Source organism: Pelodiscus sinensis, unplaced genomic scaffold, assembly GCF_049634645.1.
Source record: "Pelodiscus sinensis isolate JC-2024 unplaced genomic scaffold, ASM4963464v1 ctg44, whole genome shotgun sequence".
NCBI lineage: Eukaryota > Metazoa > Chordata > Testudines > Trionychidae > Pelodiscus > Pelodiscus sinensis.
Genome location: NW_027465914.1, coordinates 263690 through 272546, shown reverse-complemented (window position 1 = coordinate 272546; position 8857 = coordinate 263690). Strand labels below are relative to the sequence as shown.

The following is an 8857-nucleotide window of genomic DNA, read 5'->3' as shown; positions in this document are numbered from 1 at the left end:
GTGTACAGTGAAAGTCAGTGTTAAGTTAATTTTTTTTCCCCAACATTACTATGAGGTGGTTTACACTAGAATATTAGACCAGTTTAACTACTTCAGACAGAGGTGTGAAGAATCCACACTTCTGAGTGGAGTGAGGTGACAGAACTAGCTACTGCCTCATGGGAGGGCGGATCACCTACTTTGGCACGGTAATCCCTTTGGTTGGCATAAGTAGTATCTACACTTACCTGCTACAACGGGTCTCCTGCAGTGGTGCCACTATAGTTTAAATGTAGACAAACTATTTAAAAGTGCCTCCACACTCATCTGTTCTGTCAATCTGTCCAGTCAAAGCAATATTCACTTCCTTACTTCCCAAAATACATTTTTACCATCTTTAACACCAGGTACCACTGCAAAACCAATACAGATATGGGAGAGTCTAATGTGGCTGCCCTGGTTCATCCACTTCTAATGGAGCAGTTAATTAAGTTTCCTGTGCATGTGCTTAGCTTTTCCTTCCCAGCTCCAATAAAGACAATGAGCTTCTGTGGGTGTAACTGAACACACATATTGAAAACAATGGTATTGAATAAGTGTAGCAGAGTTATCATCAGACCTGCAAAGTCTTTATTACTGGAGACAATGAGCAAACTAGAAAGAACATAACCTGAGTTCCTATTCCAGGATAGAATTTGTATGGATGGCAATTAGGAAATAATATATGTACTCATAATTGGCATAAAACCGACATGAAAAACTTTTATTATTAACAACAGCATCCCAGTAATGCCTAGAGACCCCAGATAAGATCAGAGACTCATTCAAATAGGAATTGTGCAAGTATGGAAACTACACCTCGCCTGAGGAACTTTCAATCTAAATAGATCAGCGGAAGTGAGGGAGAAAAGAAGCAATCTGATCCCTATTTTACAAATGAGGAACTGAGGCAGAGTCATTTAAGTAACTTAGTCTAGGTCACACAGGAACTTTGTAGCAAACCCAGGCATCAAACCCGGAAGGCCAGGAACAATGATTTAACCACATGCTCAGACTTCTTAGGTAGATTCACCATACTGAAAAAATTACCCCTCCCACATCATTTATTTTAAACATAGATTTTGTTCAGTTCCATAAAATCTATGTGGGTTCTTGAAAGTCATGAGCTTCCAAAGGCTACTTCTACACTGTTCGTTTTTTGCAGAAAAGGAAATGCAAGTGAAGTGCTCATTAGCAAATCTTGCACTCTCATTTGCACATTCTCTTCCGATCCTTTTTGTGGAAGAGGTTTTTGAAAAAAAAACAAAAAACCCCACAGTGAATAGGAATAAGGGTTCTTGCGCAAAAGGTTTTTTTTTTTTCCAAAAAATGTCCCCATTTACACTGCATTTTTTCCATAAAAACCTCTTCCGCATATGCAAATGAGAGCGTAAGATTTGCTAATGCACACTTCATTTGCATTTCCACTTCTGCAAAAAACGAATAGTGTAGACGTAGCCAAAAGGAAGCTTAAAAACCTGTTAAAAAGGGAAGAATCCTACGCACTGGGGTTATAATAGTGGAGATGTTTGCAACAAAGGGAGACAGTTTACATAGAAGCTGAAGTTAACCTATGGAATTCACTCTTGCAAGAAATAAGTCTGATCACAGACTTCTCCCCACTTGCAGCAAGAAATGCAAACTCATTTATTTGACTGAGCTGCTTGTGACAGATGCAATAATCACAAACAACAAAAAACCCATAAGCCAACTAAACATTTTCTCCTAAAAAAAAGAAAGAAACATTTTGCATACCGTGATAAGGATTAGAAAAACAAACAGAGTAATGAATAAGTGGCACCCAGTGTGAAGTTAATGCATGGGAAATCTTGTGGGGGTTGCCTCTGCTGAAATAAACTTGGTTAAGAATAGTTAGAGAACACAAAAGCAAAAGTGAGTAAAAAAATTAACAGAATAAGTTCTTCATTTCAGCCTATGGAGGAAGTTCTGAAAATGAAGTAGTGCAGCTTCATTTGGCACCTAGTGTGTATAAGACCTGCTCCAAAGCTTACTGAAGACAATGGAAGTTTTTCTGTTTACTTCAGTGAACTTTGGAGCAGGCCTATAAAATGGACGAGCCTCATTTCAGGAAAGATCATAAGCATTCAATGAGTCTACTCTACCATTACTTAATTGTACGGGGTCCTAACTTACCACTTACCAGGCCCAAATATGGAAGGAAGACCAAACTGAAGGACACAAAAATATTATTCATGTAGAACACTTAAAATGTTGTGAGATTACTGTAATCAGCTCTACATCTAATCTCCCTCTTATGACTCTGCATTTGTAATCTTCGTCATCTCCAGCAATAAAAGTGGAAGGACAGAAAATTTGCCATTTGATGGGTATAAAGGCGAGATTGGAAGGTGAATGACAATTTTGCTCCATGTAAAACTTCCAGCAGGCTCAGAATGTAGGAGCAGACTCTGAATATAATCTTCATAAATGGTCAATTTTTCATAAATAAAAATGTGAACTGTAGCTTTTCCTGGTGAATTTAATAAATGCAGATATGAAAAATATATTTGTCAGACTGAATACTCAGACAGCATAGCAAAAAGGATTGAATGTCTTAGCTATCAAAAGTCTTGTAATAACAGATGTACAGTATAATAAAGTTCACAAGTGGGCTAACAGAAACGTTTCTCATGATTTCATGACTTTTTATGGTAATTCTTTCTTCTGAGCATCAGCCAATACACTCGAGTCACTCTTGAACTCTTCATTAAGGACAGGGTCAAGTGTTGCCTAAAATACATGTATTCAGAACTTGTCTCAGTTCTCTCATCCAACACAATGACCAGTGAATATTCAACAGTGAATCACTAGATTCTACTTCACTTTTTCACATAACTGAAGAAGATTAAAAACACTGAATGACAAAATATAGAATGTATTGTATCAGAAATTATACATAGTTCCTAGTTCAATGGGGAAATGCTGATAGGCACTTTTGCCTACAGCACTAAAATTCCCTGCTCAGTCAGTGGGACTATTCAACAAGCATTGTTTCTCATAGAATGATTACTTACCAGCATAAAGACCCTAGGTATGAAGCTTTAGATGGCAAGGTCATGAGCTTTTTTAATATAGTATTAAGATGCTTCATTGTGTGGAAAACAAATATTACAAAATAAATATCACAGAACAGCTTTTAGTCTAACATGCTATCGCTTTCAATAACTTTCATCTCCGAGGTTGAAATTTCCCAATTTGGGGCCAGACTTTCTACTGCCCTAGGTTTCCATTAAGTACAGCAGAGTGAGGGGTGCTAGTGAGCTGGTTGTGGCTCCCTGATTCTCTGGTTCAGCTTTGGCCCTTGCCCCTGTAAGAGAATCCTAGATGCTGCTCTAATTAGTGTGGGCTAGTCATGGGCTTCATTGACCTTGGAATTTTTCTGATTTGTATGAGGAACAAGATCATTTCCCTGAATGACAATTCCTCAGAATGACAGAGCACAAAGTGGCTTACATCTGTCTTTTAAGTATCACCCATTTTCAGCTGTGCCAAAGCACAGCTCAGCCACAGGCATCTTTGTATTAGCTTCAGTCAGAATACAATGGGGCCCTAGGGGCCCTCTTCTGCAGTTAAATACACGCTTAACTTTATGCATGTGAGTAGTTCCATGGTGAAATACAACAGATACCTCTTACGCAGTCACAGTGCCGGATACTGCTGGGAGGAGGGCTATTTCTCCTTGTGCTGCAGCTTAGCTCCATTGTCACTAAGCTGTGCACCCAAAATGCAACAGTACGCTGATATTCGGCTGAAGTACCCTATGAAATAAATTCATCCATTGCTTGCTGTAGCATTCCATGGAGCGCAAATGAGGCCTGCTGCTCACTGAAATCCACCATAACTGAGTATGGCTCCTTACTCTTCCGTAGAAGCATCTGGGATTTTTTTCCACATAGGATAATTCTAGCTCCTTTATTTTATACTAAATAATCCTTTTTAAAGACTGATTCATCAGAGCTCATCAGATTTGAGGTAAAAAAACTTTAAGGGACTCCATAATCTTTCCACATATAGAAGTGGCCAGATTCAGAGCTTAGTTAAATCTGGACAAACCTTACTAGCATCACTAAATTTCCTCTGGATTTTCAGAATTTGTACTAGAATGCTTAAATAGAAACTTTCACACGGGCAGGTATTACAAAGCATGTAGTTTTCAGTGATTTCGCTCGCACGGCACTTACACTTATGTAGTCACGTCCTCTGCAGTCAATCAACACATGTAGACTAAATATCAAGCCAGAAGTGTGTTGCAATGTGCATTAATGGCACCAAGGTAATGTTGGAAAGCTGAGATTGGTCAGCAAGCAAATGTGTTGCCTGAGGTTAAGAAAACTAACATCCCTCTGCCCCTGTGGTTTTTGCACCTGAATCATATGAAAGGGAGATAAAGAGAGTTGACTGCCTGTTCTGTCAGTGTGACATCAGCTGTGCTGTCATCAAAAAGTTAATGTTTCTTCATTTACATTTTGGAATAAAGACACCTTAAAAGCATTACAGCAAATAACAAAACCACAGAGGAAGCCTAAAAATGACTCATGAAACCTGTTACCACACACACACACCAGTCCAGGCCTATATAAGCTTTATAGCTGTGACCATCAGACACAGAAGACCTCAGATTTTCCTTTTTCAGCAGTGACCATCTGATAACACCATGAAATACATCCTTCTCTGCATTGCACCGTTCTTGCCTGGAATTCTTGGTCTCCCAGGTTCGCTTAAACCAGAGCCATGGAACTCCAACAACCAGAAGCGTATAGAGGTATGTCATGAATGGGCTATCTGTCAGGCTGTTCAACTAACCCGCAAATATACTGCTTTTCCATTGTAAGTCTACATCTTAATAATTATATTTCTTTCCAGAGAGCAGGTGACATTGTATTTTATTTCAGTGGTATGTAGTTGTTACAAGTCAGTTGACAAAAAATAGAAGGTATAAAGTAAAATTTTGAAAGCCCCCTATGTGAAATTGCAAAAGTGAATTAGGACCAGGTATTAAAGATATAAAATTACCCAAAGATGAGAGAGAGAGAGCGAGAGAGAGAGAGAGATCATGGCTATTTTTAGTAAAAGTCAGGAAAAGCTTCCATCAATTTTTCTTTTTTGCCCATGTCCTCTCTGTGACTTTTACAAAAATGTCCATGAAAAAATCTTATCCTTAATATTATTTATAAATGACAGGGTGGTATGATTCTCATGACCACTAAGGGTCTTTTATAATACCAGATGGGTAATATAAAGGGACTTTACAATGAATGTAAATTTACACCCATTTTAAGATCCCTTTACACTACCAAAATGGTGTACAAAAGGCACTGGTGTAAATGAGAAGTAGGAGCCTAAGTTCTTAGGCCTGAAAAGGTCCAGGCATAAGCAATTACTCAAATCCAGAACTAACTAACCCTTGCACAACACTCTTTTGTGTATTTCATAAAAGACAGAATAGAGCACTGCAGCATTTTGATATGAAGTAAGATTAAGTACAGAGTTCTCAAAGGAGAAAGGTAGTGACAATTTTAACACAAATCCACATTGTTATTTTAGAATCATAGAATACTACAACTGGAAGGGACCCCGAGAGGTCATTGAGTCCAGTCCCCTGCCCTCACGGCAGGGCCCAGTACCATCTAGACCATCCCTGAGAGATGTCTATCTAACCTGCTCTTAAATATCTCCAGAGATGGAGATTCCACAACCTCCCTAGGCAATTTATTCCAGTGTTTAACCACCCTGACAGTTAGGAAGTTTTCCTAATGTCTAACCTAAACTTTCCTTGCTGCAGTTTAAGCCCATTGTGTCTTCTCCTAGGCTACGTCTACACTGGCCCCTTTTCCGAAAGGGGCATGGTAATTTCAGAGATCGTAATAGGGAAATCTGCGGGGGATTTAAATATCCCCCGCGGCATTTAAATCAAAATGTCTGCCGCTTTTTTCCGGCTTTTAGAAAAGCCGGAAAAGAGCGTCTACACTGGCCCCGATCCTCCGGAAAAAGCGCCCTTTTCCGGAGGATCTTATTCCTACTTCGAAGTAGGAATATTTAAATCCCCCGTGGATTTCCCTATTATGATCTCAAAAATTACCATGCCCCTACCGGAAAAGGGGCCAATGTAGACGAGCCCCTAGTGTTCATTTATATTGGAAAAGTGGTCTCATATCTGTCTGAACTGTTTCCCTTTTATGACAGAGTACTGTGATTTTCTAGGGATCTAGTAATTGAAGTATAGTCAAGGATCTGGATCTTATACTTGCCGACAAATTGATTCTTTAAGGTATAAGAGAACACAACTGGAGATGAACCCTGAATCTAAAGTTTCTTTTTATTTTCAGGATTATCTGCACAGGTTCTTTCCATCTATTAATAAAGTAGGTGGTTGGGACTTAGAAGAGAAAATTAAAGAGATGCAGAAATTTTTCCACCTGACTGTAACAGGAAAATTAAATTCACAAACAGAAGAAATGATGGCACGGCCAAGGTGTGGAGTCCCCGATGTATTAGATTACAGCACATTTCCAGGAACTCCAAGATGGAGGAAGAATGTATTGACTTACAGCTTGGTTATATGCCACTTTTGTGCATTTTGTTTTGTTTTAATGCTGGCATATTATTCCATGCCTTAAATGACAATAATTTCTTTTCTTTTGCTGCTGAAAGGATTCTGAATTATACACCTGATCTGCCTCGTTCTATGGTGGTGAAAGCGATCAAAAAGGCATTTCAGGTGTGGAGTGATGTGACTCCACTGAGATTTCAAAACGTTGCCAGGGGAGAAGCGGATATCCTAATTCGTTTTGCACATGGTGGTGAGGCTACTGCTATGTTTTTAAGAATCCATGAATTACATTTATTTAAAGTTGAAGCTATACTTTAAAAGCTTACATGTTTTCATACCCAAAGGCTGAAGAGAGAACAATTATTTTCATTCTGAGTTCATCCGATCTTTATCATGTCCTGCAGTTTTATATTTGTGTATCAGTTTAACTAATCAACCATCACAAAATCCCTTGGAAGTTCAAACTGTAAAATGAGGAAAATAGTGTCAACGTATATGTGATTGTAAAAGTACTCCTCTGCTAAGATCATTATTCCTATATATGAGCAAACAAGGAGTCTTCACACTTGTGAACGGTTTAAACACCTTGGTCATATGCCTCAAAACATTTTTTTTGCCTCATTAGAGACAAACACAAATACAACAGAGCTTCTTTCCACTGTAGTCCAACGCAAGGGGGACTATTTTGGATTACAGTTTTATTTTAGGCTTCTAAGAAGTCTGAAAGGGGGAGAATGTGTGTGTATACGCACACATGCACATACTTTAGTTCCTCTCTCACTACAACTACAGGGCACCCCTCTTTCACAAAAGCCTATGCAACTGAAGCACCGATTAGCATATTGTCATGCTTCATTTGCATAATTCATTAGTGGCCATTTTTGCGCAAGAGTCTTTGTGCAAAAAAGAGCCATCTACACAGCTCCTTTTTGCACAAAAACACCCTCTTGCGCAAGAGCTATTCTTTCTGAAAAAATTGAGAAGAATGGCTCTTGTGAAAGAGGGTGTTTTTGCCCAAAAAGGAGCTGTGTAGAGGGCTACTTTTTGTGCAAAAGCCTCTTGTGCAAAAATGTCCCCTGATTAATTATGCAAATGAAGCAAGGAAATATGCTAATCTGCACTTTGTTTGCATAGGCTTTTGTGCTAAAGAGATGCAGTGTAGACATACAAGTGTTAGTCCTCCTCTTAAGTGCTGTTTACACTAGATTTTTATTTTGATAAAGCTATGTCCCTCGGTCGGCCGTGTGAAAAATCCTGACCCTTGAGAGTCATCTATACTAGCCAGTGTAGACTAGTGCTAGGTCAAGAGGAGACTTCTCCCATTGACCTAGCTACCCCTTCTTGGGGAGGTGATGTACCTCCACCAAGGAGAGAACTCCTATTACTGTGGGCACTACTTATGCTGAAGTGCTACAGTGGTGCAGCTGTAGCATTCTGAGTGTAGCCAAACCCTTAAAGATTCATTCCCAAACATCCAATAGTACAATAATGTTGTAGGCAGAAGAGGAGAGTCAACCTTTTCCATCCAACCTCCACTCCAGCTGAAGATCCAGACACCTCAGCCACTCTTACGGGAGATTCTAACAGAAGACACATTAAATTAGTTTACCAAATGAGAGGCTCAGTTTTTCAAAGCAGTGGTTCCCTAAAATCATTCACTTGAAGTAGCACAGGTAGTGCAGGTAGCATAATCTATCCTTATTATTGCCCAATGCTCTCAATTCTAGGACCTTGCCTTCAGATGCTTATAACTTTGCAAAACTTAAGCCAGACATTTTCTCACTTGGTTTCAGCCTCAGGCTGAAATTTTGGAAAGTTTCAGAGAAGATGATTCAGCCATTACTGAGAAAATGCCCTCCATAAGACAGAAGTCCATGGGAAAAAATAGTTTGCAATCATGGAATTAAAAACCGTACCATAATGTGCACACACATGGGAGCTGAGTTCATTGAACAGGCAATCTTAAGTGTGACATTTCCTACCTTTTGAATGTTTGACTTTGCAACCTTAACATTATTTTAGTCTCATTTTAATATATTATTATCTACAATGAATAAAAGCAAATTCTAAACTTCAAGATATGTAACTGTGTTTAAAATGAATCATTGTGTTAATTGATGACATATTAATTTCCTTTCCTATGCAGCACACGGCGACCAATCTCCCTTTGATGGAAGGGGAGGAGTACTGGCTCATGCCTTTGCACCAAGCCCAGGGATAGGAGGAGATGCTCATTTTGATGAAGCTGAGAAATGGTCACAAAATCAT

General features: G+C 39.1%; 1 long non-coding RNA gene across 1 annotated transcript; it reads left to right on the top strand.

The window, feature by feature from the left end:
* The first annotated feature begins 4125 nt into the window (after nucleotides 1-4125).
* LOC142824868 (uncharacterized) lies at nucleotides 4126-8857 on the top strand. The gene is made up of 3 exons (XR_012899413.1): nucleotides 4126-4801; nucleotides 6366-6839; nucleotides 8736-8857. It is a non-coding gene; the product is annotated as an uncharacterized LOC142824868 (long non-coding RNA).